At 30.5% G+C, this 20,139-nt stretch overlaps 1 protein-coding gene and 1 long non-coding RNA gene across 4 annotated transcripts in view; one reads left to right on the top strand and one right to left on the bottom strand.

Annotated features, from left to right (window-relative positions):
• LOC107514529 overlaps nucleotides 1–7,987 on the bottom strand; it is a 33,476-nt gene extending 25,489 nt beyond the window's left edge. The window contains exon 1 of the long non-coding RNA XR_001597796.2: nucleotides 7,804–7,987. This is a non-coding gene — a long non-coding RNA (uncharacterized LOC107514529). The remainder of the gene's footprint in view (nucleotides 1–7,803) is intronic.
• Nucleotides 1–20,139, top strand: part of CADM2 (cell adhesion molecule 2) — a 986,159-nt gene that overhangs the window by 799,074 nt on the left and 166,946 nt on the right. The gene's annotated exons all lie outside the window — the stretch shown is intronic.

Here is a 20,139-nt window from a genome sequence, read left to right as displayed (position 1 = left end):
ATGGATTATTACTACTATAACATACATACACATACATACATACATACACAAATACACACAAACACACACATACAGCAAATAGGTTATTCGATAGATTAAGAAACAAGTAGATGCTCCAAATACACCAAAGGAATGAGTTTAACTTGGTGTTAGCTATAGTTTTTATTTAATAGTTACAAATAAAAAAAGTATTTGAATGGCTTGGCCCAAAAACTTTCTATTTTGTAACACTTTTAATGTAAAAATAGAACATGCTCATTATATTATATTTGAGAAGTATAGACATGATGAAAAAGGAATAAATATCACTGACAGTCCCATCACTCTGCTGACATTTTAATATTTTTCCTTTTACGTGTAAACATCGCTAGGAATTTATACAGAATACATTGTGCTTTTCTACGTAAAATTTTTCCTATGTCATTAAACATTCCTGCAAATTCATGTCACTAGGAATCAGCCTCCACCCCCAAATATGTTTGCCTCATTGACTCTTAATCTTTCTTCAAATATGAGTCCAATCATTACTTTCTCAGGAGTGTTTTTCCTGCCTTTCCTTACTAGAGCAATTCCTTATATCAAATGCCCTCACAGCACTTCAAACATTTTCTTTGTAGTTCTTATGTCAGTTTCTATGTTACTCTTATTTGTGTGAGTTTTTTATAAAAACAAATTAGTAAGATTTTGGCCATAATTGAGTTAAATGTATAAATTAATTTGGAAATTATTGTCATATTTACAATATTTTATTGGTCTATAAATTAATGTCCTGTTCAATTATTTTTCTATTTTTATTTAATCCACCTGAGTAAAATTTTGAAAAAATATTCCATTTTTTTGTCATTTTTATTAATGTTTAAGTGATTTTTTTTTTTTATATTCAGCCAGTTTGGATTGCTATATTGTGAATCTGTTGGCATCCATCTATACATTATGAAGTTTAGAAACTTGGTGGAACTCTATATAATTTTAAGAGTTTAAATATATAATCTTGGGCATTATTACATACTTAATAGCAAATTCATTGTAATTTAAAAATGTTTTTTGATTATTTATTTTGTAGCATACACTCCTTTGGATTCAGGAGGTACAGAAGGCAACAAAAATAACAAAAACCTTGGTTTATTTCAAGGTTATGGACTAGTGAAGGTGTTAGATAATAATATGACATTATGTTATCTGTTACACTTTCTGTGGAGTAAAATAAAGCAGAAAGTATGAACAGATAGTTTTGGGGGAATAAAATGGTCATGAATATCTAAAGGAAGTGAGGGAAGTTGTTTTTGTGATATCAGTGGAGAAAGTGAGTCAGGATAGTTAGCCTAAGAAATATCTCCTCCCCTCCAGGAAGCAGCTCTGAGATTTTTCCTTAGTTTCTTACCCAGCTCTCTTCCTGAGGCTCTGGAATTGCTCCCTTGTTCTTTACTCAGCCTTCTCTGTTTCAATTTCTAGCATGAGACCCCAGAACAAGAACCATGCCAAGGCCAGGAGACAAGATAGATGGCGTTGGTCTGCTTCCTCACCTCCAGGTAGCGTAGGAAACGAGCCAAGACCAGGAGGCAGACTGGATAGCTTTGAGACCCCTCACCCCCACCATGCATACACCGCCGAGAAAATAAAAGCCCATAATTCAGATAGCTCGGAGCAGACTCTGTTTCTGAGCTGCCCACACTTTTCTCTTAAGTGTATACCTTTGCTTTAATAAAACTTGTGCTTTCCTGCTCACTCTTTGTAGTAGCCTTAAGTTCTTTCTCATGGCATAAAACAAGAATCTGGTCACCAGAGCTCAGGAGTTGGGGTCCCTCTTTGGACACCCATCCTGCTGAGCTCTCCGACATCGAAAACATCACAGGATAGAACACTGAGTGCAAAGCTCTGAGATGGTAACCTATTTGCTTTGTTCTATGAACGGTAACAAAGCCAGTGTAGCTGGAGAAGAGTGAGCAATGGGGAAAGTTGGGTGATAGAAATAATGGTAGGTGGGAGGCAGATTGTATAGGGCCCTGCAGACCACCATAAGAATTTTGTGTTTTATTTTGAGTAGGATAGAAACCATTGGACAGGTCTGAGCATAAGAATAACATGAGCTGATTTAGGCAGAATCACTCTGGCTGCTGTGTTGAGAATAATTTACAGGGAGATATATTACAGTTCTTCAGAGAAACGGAGCCAATAAGGGATAGATAGGTGATCAGACAGACAGAGATAAAATGAGATGTAATATAAAAAATTGACTCATGTGATTATGGAGGATGAGAAATCCTATGATCTGCTGTCCAAAAGACCCAGGAAAGCTGGTGGTATAGTTCAGAGTCCTAGAGCCAAAAAGCTAATGGTGTAGATAGATTCCCATCAGAGTCCGAGGAGCACTGAGGATAGGAAAAGATTAATGTCCAGCTCAAATAGTTTGGCAGAGAGTCAATTCCGCAGATTTGAATGCTAATTTCTTCTGGAAACACCCTCACAGACACACCCAGACATAACATTTAACCAGATACCTGGGCATCCTGTGGTCCAGTCAACTTCATACTTAAAACTAACTTTCATAAACAGGTAACCACGGAGACTGGTTGGGAGTTTCAATCCAGGTGAGAGATGTCTGGGGCTTGAATTAGGTTGTTAGCAGTAGATATGAGAAACGGTCAAATTCTTGACACACAATTGGAGATAGAGCTAAACACGTTTGTTGACTGTTGGATGTAGAATGTGAAGAGAGGAGCTAATTATGACTTTTTGATTTATGTGGTAAGCAAAGATGGAGTCAATATAAAATTAGATAGAGAAGTTTCTGAAAGAGAAGTTTGGGAAGAAGATAAAGAATTCTGTTTTGAACATGTTAAATTAGAGATGCCTGTTAAACATTCAAGTTTAGATGTGGAGAAGGAAATTTTATATATCTTCTAGAGTTCAGGGAATATATAAAGGCTGCAGATATAAATTTTTAAAGAAATAGTTATATATTTTTAAAAGTGTTGGCCTAGATTTTACTCATTAGATATTTGTCAATAATGATAGTAATATGAGAAATTCAACTTAGTAAATATTCATTTGTCAGATACTAAAAGATAATAATGAATAAGAAACATGGTCACTACCCTTATCCATCTTAAAATATATCAGAATGGATAGGCCATTTAGCATTTGCTGTAATTTATATTTTTTCTAATAAGCGACAATAATTTAATGCTGATAATATCATAAATAAGTCAAATATAACTTGAAAGAAAATTTAATATAACATTCCCTAATATATTGTTAAAAGCATATACATTTAACTTTATCCTTCACCTCTCTTTGATCTTTTTTCTACTCAATCTATTTATGTTCCACAAGAGTAATAATTTTCATTAATACCTAGCATGAACAAAAAATTGATATATAATTTATTTATTGCTTGTCAGGGCTATTTTCACTTTGGTCAGAGAAACAATGCTGATTATGATTTTGTGTATTTTATTCTCAAAAACTTTCTTTAGCTAAAGTCATTATTTCAATGACTTTGCTTTTATAATTTTATTTAGCAGAAAGAAACTAACCATCTTGTCTTCATAATTACAATACATCTTCTTTACCTTGTAATTACTTTGTTATTTATTTCTGAATGCTTATCAAGGAAATATAATTTTATAATTATGTAATAAAAACAGTACATAACATCTACCTAATTAGATAATTCTAACTATTGGAATTCTGTATATTGTATACTTTCCATACAACACAAATTGAAGTCTTAGAGAAAGTTTTTTAGCTATAGTTAATGGAAATATAGTTCCAGAATATTTCTAAGCTTATGCCAACATAATTACATTGTGGGCAATTGTAACAATATTAGTTTCCAGATGAAAATAATATAGATTTATATTAATTCTTATTTTATCTAGGAATAATCATAGTAGCTCATTTTATTTGTATTATGTAATTATGATTTTCAGTTAATCTGTGTAATTATCACATGTGAATGATAACAGATTTTAACTTTATAGAAAGTAGATAGAAGTCACTGGAGAGAAACTTTTTTTATAGATTATTTTGACTATGAGATAAAATGTAAAATATATAGTTAACATACTTACCTTGATTTGTTCTTTCGAGAATGAAAAAAAAGTTTTTCTCTCTTTTCCTTTTTTTCTTATATATTTTAATCAAGATACAAATTTTTATTTTATGTTGAAAATTGGTCTTAGTTTATTGAAATAATACATTTCATGTTGAACAAGAGAAATTCATTTCATGAAATCCAGAAATCAAGAATAAATTATTTTTGATGATGTATATAATCTCAAATGTTTTTTATTTTATTTTAAATATTTTAAAAATACAAATAAATATAGTGAATCATACAACAAACATCAGTGTCTGCCCTAGTCAACATCACAAAAAATGTATTATTATGAAATTTTTGTTTAGGTTTTATATATAAGAAAATAAAACATTACAAAATAAAGTTTCCTGTTTTCCAAATCTTAATCATATTATTTTCATTTTCTCATAGAAATAGTCAAGACCCTTAATTTGGTGCTTACCATTCGTGTGTTTTATGTTGTTACTACATATGTATGTATGTATCAAGAAATATTATTTTACATTTTTCAAACATTATAAATTGAATCACACTGTATATAGTTTCCTTAAACTCTACTTTCTCAATTAGTGGTGTTTTTGAGATTTATGCACATTAATTATTTACATTCATGTATTTTTACTATGTACTATTCCTTCATAAAATATTATCATAATTTATGTCCCAATTCTTTGACCATAGAAATTTCACTTTCATAAATAGTATTTAAAAAATATTTTTGTACATGTGAGAAGATTTTCTGTAGCATATCTACTGTATTTGGAATAGCTAAGTTTTAAAGTAAGAATATCTTTAACTTTTCTAGGTATTCACCAATTATTCTCTAAAGTTTATACCAATTTATACTTCTATTAGCAAAGATAAGAATCTCGTGTTTCTGTACATTTGCCATTGCATGCTTATACTATCAAACATTTATCACCAATTCTACAAATATGAAACAGTTCATTTACATTTCTCTGACTGCAAATGAGTTACAGATTTTTTTTTTCAAATATTGGTTATTCTATTTTTTTACTCATGTTCGTTCGTAGTTTTTGCCCACTTTAAAAAAAAATTGTCTTTTTTCTGATGCATTTGTTTTCATGTTTCAGTTATACGTTTGATAATATCTTGTCCAATTAGTATTTTGTCATTTACCACTTTTTCTTTTAGTCCTATTGAGATATAATTGAGATACAGCTATTATTTAACATTTTTAATGTCACTGGTTGAACTGAATTTGTACATTTTAATGTAGTCAGATTTAGCAACAGTTTTCTTTATGGTTCATGCTTTTGTGTTTTATTGAAGAAAGCTATTCCTATTTTGAAGTTATAAAGTTATTCTTCTATATTTTCTTTAGGAACAGTCTACCAGCAGACATTCTATTATTTATTTGTTTATGCATAAATTATTTATGGGCACCTCCTCTGCATTCGATGTTCCTCTAGGCACTTAGGATTTACCTGTGAATGTAACAAAGATTCTGCCCTTTTAAAGCTTGAATTCTATTGGGTAGAGGCAGAAAATAAAAGATAAACAATTGTCTGACAATGATAAGGAAAGGATTGAAATTTTGGAAATGGTGGCAAGAGAAGACCTTACAAAACAATTGGAATTTGAATAAAGTTATGGAGTAAGAGAGAGAGCAAAGTAGCTGCTGAATGAACAAAGATGAAGTAACAAAAATGAACAGTAGACCAAATCATGATGACTCTTAAGATCAGAATAAAGACTTCTAATTTTACTCTGTATGAAATGGGAACCACCAAACGGTTTTGAATAAAAGAGTAACATACTCTGGCTTCAGTTTTAACAGGATCACTTGTGATGCAGTGTTGTGAATAGGCTGATGGGGGGAGGGTAGAAAGAGAGTGACATGTTTACTAAACCAGGTAAAATGTCAGGATATCTTGATCCGTGATGAAACAGAAGGGGTGGGAGTGAGAGGTGGTGAATTTTTGACATATATTGAATATAAAGTTGCCAATTTGCTGATAGAGTTGATGCCTGCTGGGTGAAAAATAGAAGCATAAGAACAACTCAGAAATTTCTTCTACCAAAGTAACTAGATGACTGGCGTTGCTAACTGAGATGTGGAAGACTAAAGGAGCTGGTTTGTGGAGGAAATGCTGTCAAGTACTCTGCTTTGAATGTGTTAATTTTGAGCAGCTTTTTAAGCATTCAGTAGAGGTGTCAAGTCAGTTGAATATATCGGTCATAAATTCAGGAAAAAGGTCTAGTCTAGAGATATAAATATGGAAGTTGTCAGCATATTGATTGTAATGAAGCCATGAGACAAGATTAACCATTTTATATGCAGATTACAGGCATGAATAGTGAAGTAGACTGAATTCCACTTAGCTCAAGTGTGGTCTTCTCAAGTGAAAATATTGAAATAAATAAGACATGAGGAGTTTGTGGGTGAATACAAGAGAGTGATCTTGGTTGCAAATGTGCCTCCTAAGACCCAAATAGTACTTGATAATATATATGATAATGCATATTTGCGGAGTAAATAAATTTTAAAACTGACCATAAAACCCAAGCATGAAGAAGGGACATGTAGTGTATGGGTGCCAGTGCAAGTGTAGTAGGATTAAGGTTCTGGTGGATAAAAAGATCCTCAGAGCTATTCCCTGGAAAGGTGAGAGTTAGTGGCCAGTAAGTAGGAGGTGTGGGAAATATGGAAGGGCTGCACGTACTGGTTATGATAAAGTGAAAAGCATATCCACATAGAGTGGTTGAGGGAGGGTGGAGGGGAGGGAGTCAAGGAACGATAAGCATGATTGAAAAGATCATCTACGTGAAAGTCAAAAACACCAATTCCTTTCTAGTCCAAGATTTATAAGGTTATCACAAATGTTATTAATTTCATAAAATACTTCTATGTATCTTTTGGGATAATTTTGGACTTTCCCACCTTTATTTTTGTTGGTATGGCAAAATACATTAATAATTTTTCTATAGGTGTAAATAACTTGTGTTGCTGGAATAAACCCAAATTAGTAAGCATTTTCTTTTATTTATACCAATGGAGTCAGTTAGCTAAATATTTTGTTTACTATTTTTGCATTTATATTCATGAGAGATTAGCCTGTAGCATCCCTTTTAAATATTTCTTCAGTTTTGGTGAAACTTTAATAATTGATTTTTGAATTAATGCCACTCCACCATTTAAGTCTTCTGGATATGCTATTAGACATGTGCTGAAGGCTCTCACCATAAGTTTTGGTTGTTCAACTGTCATGTATACACATATATACTCACATATTTGCACATATAAATATATGTAATCTAATATATCATAAATATATATCTTTGTCTTTCTGAGCTTTTTGCCACAGAATTTCTCAAAAATAGCTACAAATTTAATAGTTCCATTTTTAATATCAGTGACTGTACTTTCTACTAAAATTTAAAATTATTTCTTTTCATGTTAATCTGTTTTTTTATTTATGCTTCTTTTATTTTATAATGTTTTACTTTGTTTTAATGAAAATTACTCTTTCATTTATTACCAGAGCCATTTTAAACATGCTCTTCTTATATATTTTACTTTGTCTAACATATTATTTGTATGCAGTTTTGTTTTAAATACTCTTTGGAAGTGGGGGAATGATCTTTTTTTTTTTTTTTGCCTCCCACACTCTTTTTTTTCCCCCTCCCACTTTCTCACCTCCTGTGCTCACTCTTTCCTGTTTTAAAGTTGTGCAGTTCACTTATCTCTTATTACTTACCTCCTTAGGTTCCAAGCCCAGAATCACTCTTCCTCCTCTCCCTTTTTTTAAACCAAGGTATTTCAGAGCCCGATGATCTAGAGAATCAACTTGCTTCATTCTGATTAAAAGGCTTTGTCTGTGCACTCACAGCCTGAGAACTATAGGTTGTTTGAAGCCACTGCTCAGTTGGTGGTGTTTTATTTTTAGCTTCCTTCAGAGTGGTGAGCCACCCTCCAGGCCCTGGCTTCAAGAACTTTCTATTCCTGGTCCCATTTATCTGAGAGCACTTAAATCCCTTTTACTCCATGGGAACAAATTTCAGACCTAGAGTGAAACGGGCCTGCAGCTTTGGTACCACTCGTCCCTTTGTTATTTGGTTCTTCTCTGCTTATTTTATTTGGAGGGCCACTTTTATATCTACTTTTCTATCTATTTTCTTTATATTTTTATTATGTATTTGCAACATATGTATTGAGCCAAAATATGAACACTTGTACAATCTTACCTGGAAACTCTGGTATATCTGAATTAGTTTTTCCTGATGATATACGTATTTTTTGATAATATATAAAATGTTATACAGACAGCTAACTTCTTAGTGAATTATATTGACATTTGAAAGAAAAAATGTTTTTGAAAATTTGCAATTGTGTGTTGAAAGAAAAGCTTATTTCTCCCAAATGATAATTGGAGTATAACATTTTCTAGCTATTATAGCCATGTCTAGTTTTTTCATGATATAAATGAATCAAGGTGGATATAAATGAATCAAGCACATACACAATATCACTCTGAAAGAAACAAAGCACAATATAAATAATAATAGCATAGATAACTATAATATTTCATAGAGATTAATATATCCTAAATGAGAACTATATTTAAAGAATTCAGAGAAATGGGGAATATTTTTATGGATGGGAAGCGTAATTTCTATGCAAAAAATGTAGAGAGATAGCCTTTCAAAATAAATAGGATTTGGAACTGAGACTTTTATAGATCAACACCCAAGACAGTGGGAGTCATGACAACAGAGTCCAGAAGTGGGCACGTCTGTAGGCATATTGGTGACTATTTACATTATCTGAGGAGGAAAAAGTTAGTGTGGATGGAGAGAGTCTAGAATATATTTATATATGTAGAAATTCATACTCCTTTGCTGGGCCTACCCATCCTATTACAGACACCATCTTTCCTTTTGCTGGAGCTAATTCTCGGACTTTTTGTCTCCTCTGGCCTGGTGTTGCCAGTCCAAGGGCTAACTCTATATTTGAAGTTTCCAAAATGATTTTCTTGACTCATTAGATTTTTATTTAATTACTTTCTGTCTTCAGCTCTGATTTAAAAGTTTATGCCACATTATCATTAAATTGCTTGCATGTTGCTTTGAAATTATTACTCACATGTTATATCTATATATTTAATCTCCAAATAAATTTCAAGCTCTTAAAAATTAGTATAAGCACTTGCTATTTCTTTGGAACATCCTCTATACCTATTCAGTGTTTTGAACACATGTTTTAATTAACGTTTTATGTATTTAGAAAAGACATATTAGAAAAAAAACACATTCTATATATTCTTTTGTTATTGTTTTTCTCAATTCATGTCTACTTTTCTGTGCCTTCTTTCACTAGAACTCTCCTACTCTCTCTCTACTTGAATGATATAAAAAAACACATACATAAGCACACATATAATCTATATAACATATCAAGAAGCAATAGTTTTTAAGAGGGGTAATGTATAACTTGTCATATAATAAAACTATAAATGTCTTTAATTTTTTTTTTGAAAGACGGCATCTTAGGAAGCTAGAAAAGTAAGGTGTCCTTAAAACCATTGGTACACTACTTTTGATACAGTGCTTTTATATATGTAGAAAAAATAACAACTGAATGTCTAAGACACTGTGTCTATTTGCTGTCAATCACTTTCCTTCTTTTATTAGTCTCAGATAGAAGATAAACAACAAGACTGACAGTTTGGTGTCCTTTAGTGTTTTGTGTCAACATCACAGAAAAGAGGGTATTGTGCTATCACTCAAATCTGTCACATTAGATGTATTCTTCTATTTGCCTTAAAGATTGTTTTCCTCATAACTTTTGTATTAATTAAGTATTATTTTATTATGGAAATGTTTTCCCATAATATAATATCCTGTACTACAGACAAGAATATTTATGCTGCTGCCAAAACCTCCAGAAAATAGAGGTGCTTTATTTTTTTTAAAAATTCTAAAATGAGTGAAAGAGTAAATATGGCAAGATATATAAATTTTCTTTTTCAAAATTCTCTCTATATTATAAGGAAACTGTAATGAATTCCTACTTCTGTGCAACATGTAAATAAAACAGTTAATTTCAATATTTTGGCATAAGTCCAAGGTATTTAGTGCTATAATAAGATATACTTTTTAAAATTTTAAATTATGTTCATTTTACAAAGAATGAGATATTTCTTTAAATGTACGTTTGTTTAGAAAATTGATATCTGAGCTGAAATGGTGATAAAACTGTTGAAGCAGAAAATATAAGAAGAGTTTAATATGATTAACAGCATAATCACAACTTAATTTTTTTCTTCTATTTGCTGGAACTTCATCTACTTCTACAATGTCTTATTTCTACATTTTACAATGAGATTTTATGGTATGTTAATTGCTAAAAAGTAGTCTAAATAAGTGAACTGACTCTGCAACTAGTAATAATCAATATTAATAATGACATAATAAAGTACCCAAACATAATATGCTATTTATCTATATTTTCTGAAGTTTTAATATTTTTAAAATACATGTTTGTAACTCGGGTCATGGAAATGAGAAAATTCAGAAAAGTGCAGAAAAACAGGGGAAAAAAGCATTCAAATTCCAGCACTCCATTAGATACTTTTTCTATTTTACCATAAAATCAATACTACACTGAACACTTTGTTTTAGTTTCTTCTGTTTTCAGGTAGGGTTATATTATTTCCTTGTGTTAAAGATCTTCATGCTTACAATGAAGACTTTTTAATATTCCATGAAGAAGTTTGTTTTCTAATATCGGATGTTAAGTTTATTTATACTTTTTTTATTATAAATATTATAATGACTATTTTTTGTGCATATCTTGGTTAAAATTGAAATGACTTCCACTAGGATGGAGAGACCGTGTCAACACTTTCTTATAATTGACATCTTGTTCTCTTGAGTATTTTCCATTCTATAATAAAATATTTTAAAATAGTTTTCATAAGAAAAGGAAATAGGTGGTATTTTTCTGAGACCTTGAATATCTACCATTTTTTTCTGTTGCAGTATCATGTGAAAGATAAATTCGTTGGTTATAAAATTTTGGTCTCAAAGTTGTGATAAAATCGATCCTTTCGTTTTAGGAATTTAATAATTTTTAGAATGAAAACAGATTAATTTTAGCCATAAAATTATTCTTTCAATATATCTTTAGTTACACTTGTCATAGTGTTATTTTTCTCAATAATCCCTCTGTGTGAAATTACTGAGAATACACACACACACACACACACACACACACACACACACTCACACATAGAGACAATGTATATAATTTGTCTTGTTTGTGCTACCTTTTCTTCTGCATTCAAAGGTATCTCAAGTCGGTTATCTATATTATTGTTTTCATTATTCACTACATTTATGGTTTTGCTGCTTTTATGTTGGATTTTAATTATTTTGTATTTTTATTCTATTTTCATCTTTTTTATTGTTTCTTGTTTTCATTGTATTTCAGGTTATTTTTCCTATCCACTCTCTTTAAATAAGGGTTTGTACTTCTTTTAGCCCTCTGAAGGTTCTAAACACTTGTCTAATAATTTTTTTGTTTTCAATAGCAAGTCCTATAGTAATTGTTTTGGGTTATGTCCCGTTCTTTTGATCAATAATATTTTTCATAGCACACATGTTATTTTTTTATTTAACTCATTTTTGTTATAATAATGCTAGTTTTAGTAACAAACAAACTCACAAATTTCAGGAGTCAAAGGCAATATAATTTTACTTCTCTTTGAAGTAGTGTTCAATACAAAAGTTTTAACATCTTATGGCCTTTACTCTGTGGGGATTATAGAACTCAGGGTTCTTCAATTTTGTGACATTTTTAATACCTGGAGCTTTGGAAGCTTCAACTTCAAAATAGAAGGGAGAAAAGAGGATGGAAAAACTCTGCCAACATCTTAAAAGTCTGAGCAGTGAAATGAAATAAATCATTTTATTCACATTTCATTGGCTAAATCTAGTCACATGGTTTTAATAGAGTAAGGGGTTGCTGAGACATATAGGCCTTCACTAGGCAATTACCTCTTGGATTTAAATAATGCATGGAGAGAACTTTTTTTTTTTTTGGAAGGAAATGTGTCTACTTAAACTCATCCATTCTTTAATAGAGAGAAATCTACCCAAATCTATTTCATGATGGCATTTAATATGTGAATATTACTCTCCGTTCTTTTTTAATTTTACAGCTGGATGGTAGATAATATGTTAGGTTTTAGCACAATGGCATTTCTTACTTATTTAATCATAACTGGCCCTGTAAATCTCAGATGGGATTTCAACTATTCTAACTTTTCTGGTACCTCAGATATTCCCAACAAATAAATGGTCAGTATCACTGTAATCTTCGGGGTACATTGCTATCAAAGCTCTCCCTGCTTCTATCATAATGATGTGTCTAATTTGATGTATATATTTTTGATCTTTTCAGTAAATTTTGAAATACTACTTGTGTGAATTACAGAAAAAATTTTTTCTTTCTATACCAACTCCTAAAAGCCTTTTATCAAATCAGCTTTCATCAGTCACTCCTCATGTTCCTTAGGCTCCTCGGCATCAATCGTTTTAGTTGTACAACAGAATTTTTCCTATTTTATATTAAATTGCCTTTGTTTGTTTGTTTGTTTATACAATTATTTGTGTACACAACATAGAAGTGTATATATATAAACCATGTATAAGTAATTATATATATATTATTTATATAGATAATACTGTATACAAAGCATAATATAAACATGTAAATGGCTGCTAAAATTTTATACTTTAATTGTAGTGACATATTAAGATATGTTTCCTCTTCTTTTTTTTACAGTCACTGACTTTATCTGCCTTTTACTAAAATTTGTTATAAGCAAAATTTGAGGGCCATGCATTTTTTACACATTGGCAGACTTTTAAAATTAGCATATAATTTAATATGAATCATCACTTTAAAAAATGAATTTAGAGGACTAAGGTAAAGAAAAACGAATTAATAAAGTAAAAAAGGAAAATTCAAACAGTACAGAAAGTGCTTTAATTTAAAATTGGAAAGTAGGATGCCTCCCTTCAAATTCTACAGAGTAAATTGTAATTTATTTTTATTGCTCTGAGATTTGTTTCATTCCCACTGGATACTTTATTCATGCAAGTAGATATTTTAGAAACAATGATTATAATCAGTATTAACTTGTTGATTTTTTAGAGACAGTATTTATTTTCTGGAAGATGAAGACACATCTCCTTCCCATAAGAAGAGGTAAAATAGTAAGAAGTGGAAAATTGAGGGAAGGAAACAAAATCAGAATTAAGTTATAAACTTTCAGTCACAAATGTTCATTAGCAATAAAAAATGTTAAACTCATTTTATAGAAGTACATGGACTATTATTAATGATTATTAATGAAATCTATATTATATTAATATATTTTATGTTGTGCCTGTATTTCAAAAATATAAAAATAATTTTTAAATATATTAACAGATTCCTAGATTTTCAAAGTTTGTGTACTGTAGAATTTATTTCACCTAGTAATGTTATCCTCTAAATGAAGGCAGAACTGTAAAAATTTAATCCAAATTTTAAGCTGTAGGAGACGAAATTTGAGGATTTTTAGAAACATGCACAACATAGTCTTGAGTCATTTTTTCTTCCGATGCTACAAGAACCAATTTGAGGCTTTCACAGGGCATGGGGCCCTATAAAGTTACAAAATCACAAATACCAAAGGCTTGTTACTCTATCTAATGAAAGCAGATGTTTTTCATTCCCAATGTATCTTTGTGTATGCATTTCCATAATAGTATGGCATGTAATCTTCTTTTTTCTTTGATATAAATGCTTGATGAGAATTATACTACACAGCTACATATGGTGGTTTATGGTGGGATGTAAAAAATAAATTGTATATGTCTATGAGGAGACCAATATATTGTAGGTTGTTGGAAAGAAAGAAAGCTTACAAGAAACTGTTTAGGTTAAATACCGCATCATTTTTTTGTTCTGTGAATCTAGGCAAATAATGAGCTGTATCAAATTATGAATTAGATCAAATGCTGAAAGACCTTTTCCAGAGATAAATAAGAAATAAAGTGACAAATACCTAGAGAAATACCATTTTGTGGAAGCAAACAAAATATTTACAAACTTTTGTTCATAGGAAATAGGAAAAAAATGTTTCATGTGTAAGGTTTTTAGAAATGTATATCAGAATTTTGTAGTTAATTACATTTTGGTGATTATCTAGTAATACTCTTTCTTCGTAAAACTACCTATATTAGATGTTGAAGTTGTGCAGTTATGTGGTGTTCATGTTAAAATGAGGCCTCTAGTAAACTTGTCTTTACATACCAAGTTAGAATGTAGTTACAAATATAGCAGCATTTGGACATTTGGTATGTAATAAATCAAAATGTTTTACAACTTCAAGTTATTTAAACTTCAAAGTGTAAAGAAAATTTTGAAGACAAAAGTTGCTAAAATTAGACTTTCCTACTTTTTTTGTAGGATACATTTTATTGATATGTTACTACTATAATAATGATATAGTTATTTGATTTTGTTTTCAAAGGCAGAGTATATCAAGTCAGCAGATAGTTGAATCTTTTGGCATTGTAGGTCTGAATTTTTAAGTTAAGCTTCTGTTATGTTCTTGTGCCATCTGTCAAATAGTATGTTCTTTTCTTCTTAACTCATTTTTTGAAGAGACCACATACACTATTCACAAGAATGAAAAGCTTCCAATTTTTATTCGAGCAAGATGATGCTAGGGAAAGGGAATCATCTAATGTAAGATATTTTATATATTGCAGTTTTATATACAAACACACACACAGTGATATACTACTATTTTTCCAATTAGCCCAGAATGGATTTTGTCATTTAAGTTTTCACCTTTATCAACTAAACATGTGTGCACACTTCTTTATGACTTTGTGTTGCTGAAATCTAGGAGAAATAGAAACCACTTTGATTGTATGTATGCTAATTTTATAAAGATGAAATTTGAAACACACTTGATTATCTGAGCAGTTTTTGTTGATATATTACATACAAATGACAATATTTTCAGCATAAAATTCAATCAACTTAGAGCTACAGATTGAGCATAAAGTTTAATTCATATCAAATTATTTTAATATAGATTAAGTAATGCCATTAAAATTAAGATATTATCGCTATTTAAAAACACATTAAAAATATAGTGAAGTTTGTTAATAGAGGAAAGTATACACTATATCGTTGAGCAAGTGATTTCTGATCACTGAAATTGGTAATTATTTATTATTGAATAAATCTATTAATTTAATTTATAGTTGGAAGTGGTGTTATTCAAAGACAAATTCCCATAGTCATCACAAGGGACTTCAATGGTAAATTAGGATATACTTGTCTGCAATGTGGGAAAGACATTTAGACATTCCTGACAGGAGACCAGGTAGCTATCACTTGAACAACTTTTTTGACAAAGTTTAGCATCTCATGAACTTGCTCAATAGAATTGTAAAGAGCTCAGTAAATAGACAGTTTCTCTATATTATACTCAAATCAACTTACAGCTTCTAGCATTTAACAGATTTGAGCAATATAAATATTATCTCTCAATCATGTGTTAGTAACCACTTCCTCTACTCTCATTCCCAATGTACCTTTGTGTATGCATTTCCATAATAGCATAGCATATAATAGCATAGCATAATAGCATGTTTTGTTTTCTAGTGAAAACATTTACAGATTAAAAAAAATATATATATATATCATTTATGGTTTATAGACTAGAAACTATTTTTATTCTTCTTAAAATGCACAATACAGATTATCAGAGAGACGAAATTAGTACACACTGATAATATATGGGTGATATGTGTGTGTGTTTGTGTGTTTGTGTGTGTGATTTTACTTTTCTAACAGTTACCTTAGTCAAAGTTTATTTTGAATTCTCAAATGAGAATTTCACATTTTAGAGGATTTCATTATTGTATAAAGAAATTACAGATTTTTTTATAATTAAAATATTTATATTAGCTTATAAGATATACTTTATTTTGAATTGTTATCAGAGTTAAAATAATATTCATGTTCTATTTGGCAAACACATACATGTATACAATTAGTACAGAATTATAACTAATATAAACCTTGCTGAATAATTTTTTATTCTAAAATTTAATTTAGGAAATAATGAACAATTATTCCTCTCCCATTATTTAAACTAGGTCATGCTCACAACTTAGAGAATGATACAGTCAATAAGAAATAATTATAGTTTTACTTCTATTGATATTTCTTCTTTGCTGAGCCCAAGGCAGTGTTTAAGAAAGAAAATGTTCATGAACAATAGATTCATAATTATTTTTCATAATTTAGTAACTTAAGCAGAATTTTTTGTTTCAAAACACACCAAAATAATGATTATTTTAGAGAAAATATGTTATCTGCTGTTTTCCAGCATTTCTGGATATCTACATTAATTTTTATATAGAAGCATTAGTGCATGTAGATATATTGGTACAAATAAGCCTACATTAATTAGCAAGGCAGAAACTGCTAAGTGCTCACTAGTATTTCTCCTTCCTGTGCATATAGCTAGACTGAAATTGTCAGTCTCCCTTGAAGTATGGCTTGTGCCTGAACACAAAGTGAAATATGTATTTCTAGGATTCTGGCATTAAAATTTCTTACACATACTTCCCCAAGCTTACTTTCTCTCAGAAGACATTCACAGTCACAAGCTGAGATGGCAGCTTATATCTCTGATGTTTCTATAATATACCTTGCTCTCCACCAATGACCTTGAGCAGTCCTTTACTGTTACAATTTAAAGAAACTTGCTGTACTTTAAACCACTATAATGCAGCCTTACATCTAAAAGCAAATTTCTAATGTAAAATCATTGGGTATAATAATATCTAGATGGTTGGCTAGAAATATAAAAGAAGATTTAAGTGTATTTGCTTTGGCTTTACAAGTTTCTTTTTCTATATAACAATGTCAAAATAGGAATATGCTAAGCCTACTTTCTATCTTTAAGAGAAGTAAATGTTAATTGTTTTAAAGCATAGATTGGGGAAGTTGGCATTATAAAGTATAAGATGACAACTCAAGCATCTTAGATTTTTAAAATTTCTATTACATAATTCAAATTATATTAAAATGTACAAAGAGAATGAGAACGAGGGTCTTAGAAATTGAGTTTTGTTTGAATTATGAAAATATTTATTATGTGTTTTATTTTGATCTGTAGCAATGATATTTTGGTACTGTATAAGAAAAATAATCTAAATATTTGGAATCAATGCTCCCCTATGTTCATGGCAGCCTATTCACAATAGCCAAGCTATAGAAGCAACCCAAGTGCCCATCAATAGATGACTGGATAAAGAAGTCATGATGCATATATGCAATGGAATATTATTCAGTCATAAGATAAATACCATATGATTTCACTTATATGTGAACTCTAAGGAACAAACTAAACAAAAACAGATTCACGAAAGAAGAAACTAGTGATTGCAAGAGCAGAAGGGGTTTGGGGGGGCAGAGCAAAAAAGATGAAGGAACAAAGAAGTACAAATTAGTAATTACAAAACAGCCAAACTCCTTTTAAGTCAACTTTTGCAAAAGGAAAATGTCTCAGGTGCAAGGAAATCTATTAGCACATAAAATTTTTCAAAAGTTGTCATATTACAACATCATTTTTTCTAGAGCATACTCTCCTCACTTATCTTACTCTATGAGATAACTTATCAGCTGTACCAGGCATTTTATTTATTTATTTGTGTTTTAACTTATTCATTTACTCACTTATCCAATAAAAAGAATGGGAATTATGTTCAGAACACTATGCTAAGTACTGTGGGCCATTAGGAAACAGTCTCATTCATGGCTGGATGCTCCAGGAGATTACTATACAATAAGATAAATGGTACATATCAGCATATAAATAATAGATCATATAAATGCTTACTTTTAATCTCTCTCTGGCTCAACAAATGATTATTGAGCTTCGCATTTATTTCTGCCCTGGAAACTTAAAGGAAGATGTAAATATGGTTGGATGGAGGTGGTTAACATGAAATAATTTATCAAAAAAGCAATATGTTAATTAGCTTGAATGATTAAGTGTGACCTGGAGACATGGAGAGGAAATATATGCCTTTAGGTAAAGAGACATGGATTACTCACCATATCTGAACAAATACTCATATATTTCTAAATTATTAAGCATTTTGAAGAGGGTTAGAAGAAATAAATGGGTATTATATTACATAACAAACAAAATAATGTTATAGAAGAGAATTAAGGTAGGGATAATTATGTAGTGGTCTATATTGAGAGCTTTAGGAATTTAACAGAGGGGAAGAATAGAGGGGTTTCCATGAGAAGATATCATGAGGAGGACACTGAGAATGAGGGCAAGACTTAGCAAAAACAGAAAGATTGGAAAGTAAAAATTTCAGTTTATATTTGTCTTACAAAAATACTGATAAATTTTTCATACTTGAGTTTATTAAGTTTTAGTACATTGTAGGTGTGATAACATTTTATTCTTTCAAATGTTTCATAGAAACAAATTACAAATATGTGAATGAGAATTGTAACTTTTTGTTTTTTTTCATATTTGAAGTAAAAGAAGCTGTAGTTTACAAATTGAAATTATACCACTGGAAAACTTCCTTCAAACAGTGACACTGTTTCCAGATGTATTGCTTGGGTTCTATTTCTATTCTAAAACTCCATTTACTATGGTTTCAGTAAAAATTCAGTCCAAGCTGAAACTTGGTTTACCAAATATCAGCTCTGGAGCAATGGTTGTGTTTACCAATTTTCCAGAAGATTGATTTAGATTGTTTTCTGTTGTATGACTGTAAAAGAACAAAATAGAAAAGGATTCGCTAGTTTGATATTTTATTCTGTCTGCATGTGTTAACTCCTTTATTTCTGGAAGTCCACAGTGCTATTACAAATAATACAAACTGATGATAATCAGTATTGATTATACTATTAACTAATAAAATATTTTGGCTCTTAAATAAAATGATACTTTTATAGTAAGAATGATTGGCTAGATTTTTTGGTTTTTGCCTTTTAAAATAATATCTGAAAGCATGTTTTAACATCTTATATGCCAATATACCAATTATAAGTTCTGAGAAGAATTAAGCATTGGATCTGTGGCCTATTTGAAGCTTTATTAGCACTTATTTGACTTATTTTTATTTTCTGATTTATTAGGATATAGATTTAATTATAGGAAAAATATCTGGTATACCAAAACAAAGCTGACCTGACTAAAGCTTTCATTCCTTGTCTTAGTTCTTATCGTTGGGGTTAGTAGATATTTCAGCAGAAAAAATAAGGGCTAGTATATTGCATGAGTCTACTTGGTAAGTGATCAGTTCTAGAGAAATCAGTCGGGGCAAAGCAGACTAGCAGTTACACAAGCCTAGACCGCCAGTGTGCGGAGAGCTGGCCTTTTGCAGAAGTTGGGAAGCAAAAGCAAGGCAGAGTGCTGGTCTGGTCAATCTTAAAATGACAAAGTTAAAATCATGGGAAAGTGTCTATCATCAGACAGCAGGCAGCAAAATAAAACTTGACATTGAATCAAAGGCCATAGGCAGCATTTTTAGATATATTTTTTCCCATATGCAGAACTTGGCTTATTGTACTCACACATCTAAACTCCCTATAACAGTCACCTGGGTGGTGGAGACTCGAACTGAGAACGAGGAGAATGAAGGCTGACACACCTACGGTTCTTGAAATCTCATTATATTGGTGATGTAAAACTTACTTGATTTACTTACTGATTAGTAATAAATATAATTAAAATTGTTTAAATGCATCCCATGATTGTTTGGCTAAAGTCCTATGGTCGTAGAATGATATGCTTTTGGAAACTTATGCTCAACATTGAGAATTTAAGCAGCTAAAATGATACTTGAAATAACTCCTATCATCTCGATGTAAGTTTTTCTTTACTGCTGTCTTTACAATCTAGTAATTATGATAATGATAAAATCACTAAACTTATTATATTCTTTTAATATATGAAATTTTCTAAATTATATTAATATGT

Source organism: Rousettus aegyptiacus, unplaced genomic scaffold, assembly GCF_014176215.1.
Source record: "Rousettus aegyptiacus isolate mRouAeg1 unplaced genomic scaffold, mRouAeg1.p scaffold_m13_p_4, whole genome shotgun sequence".
NCBI classification, from domain to species: Eukaryota; Metazoa; Chordata; class Mammalia; order Chiroptera; family Pteropodidae; genus Rousettus; species Rousettus aegyptiacus.
The sequence above is the reverse complement of the archived record's forward strand: the minus strand, read 5'-3'. Positions and strand labels throughout refer to the sequence as shown.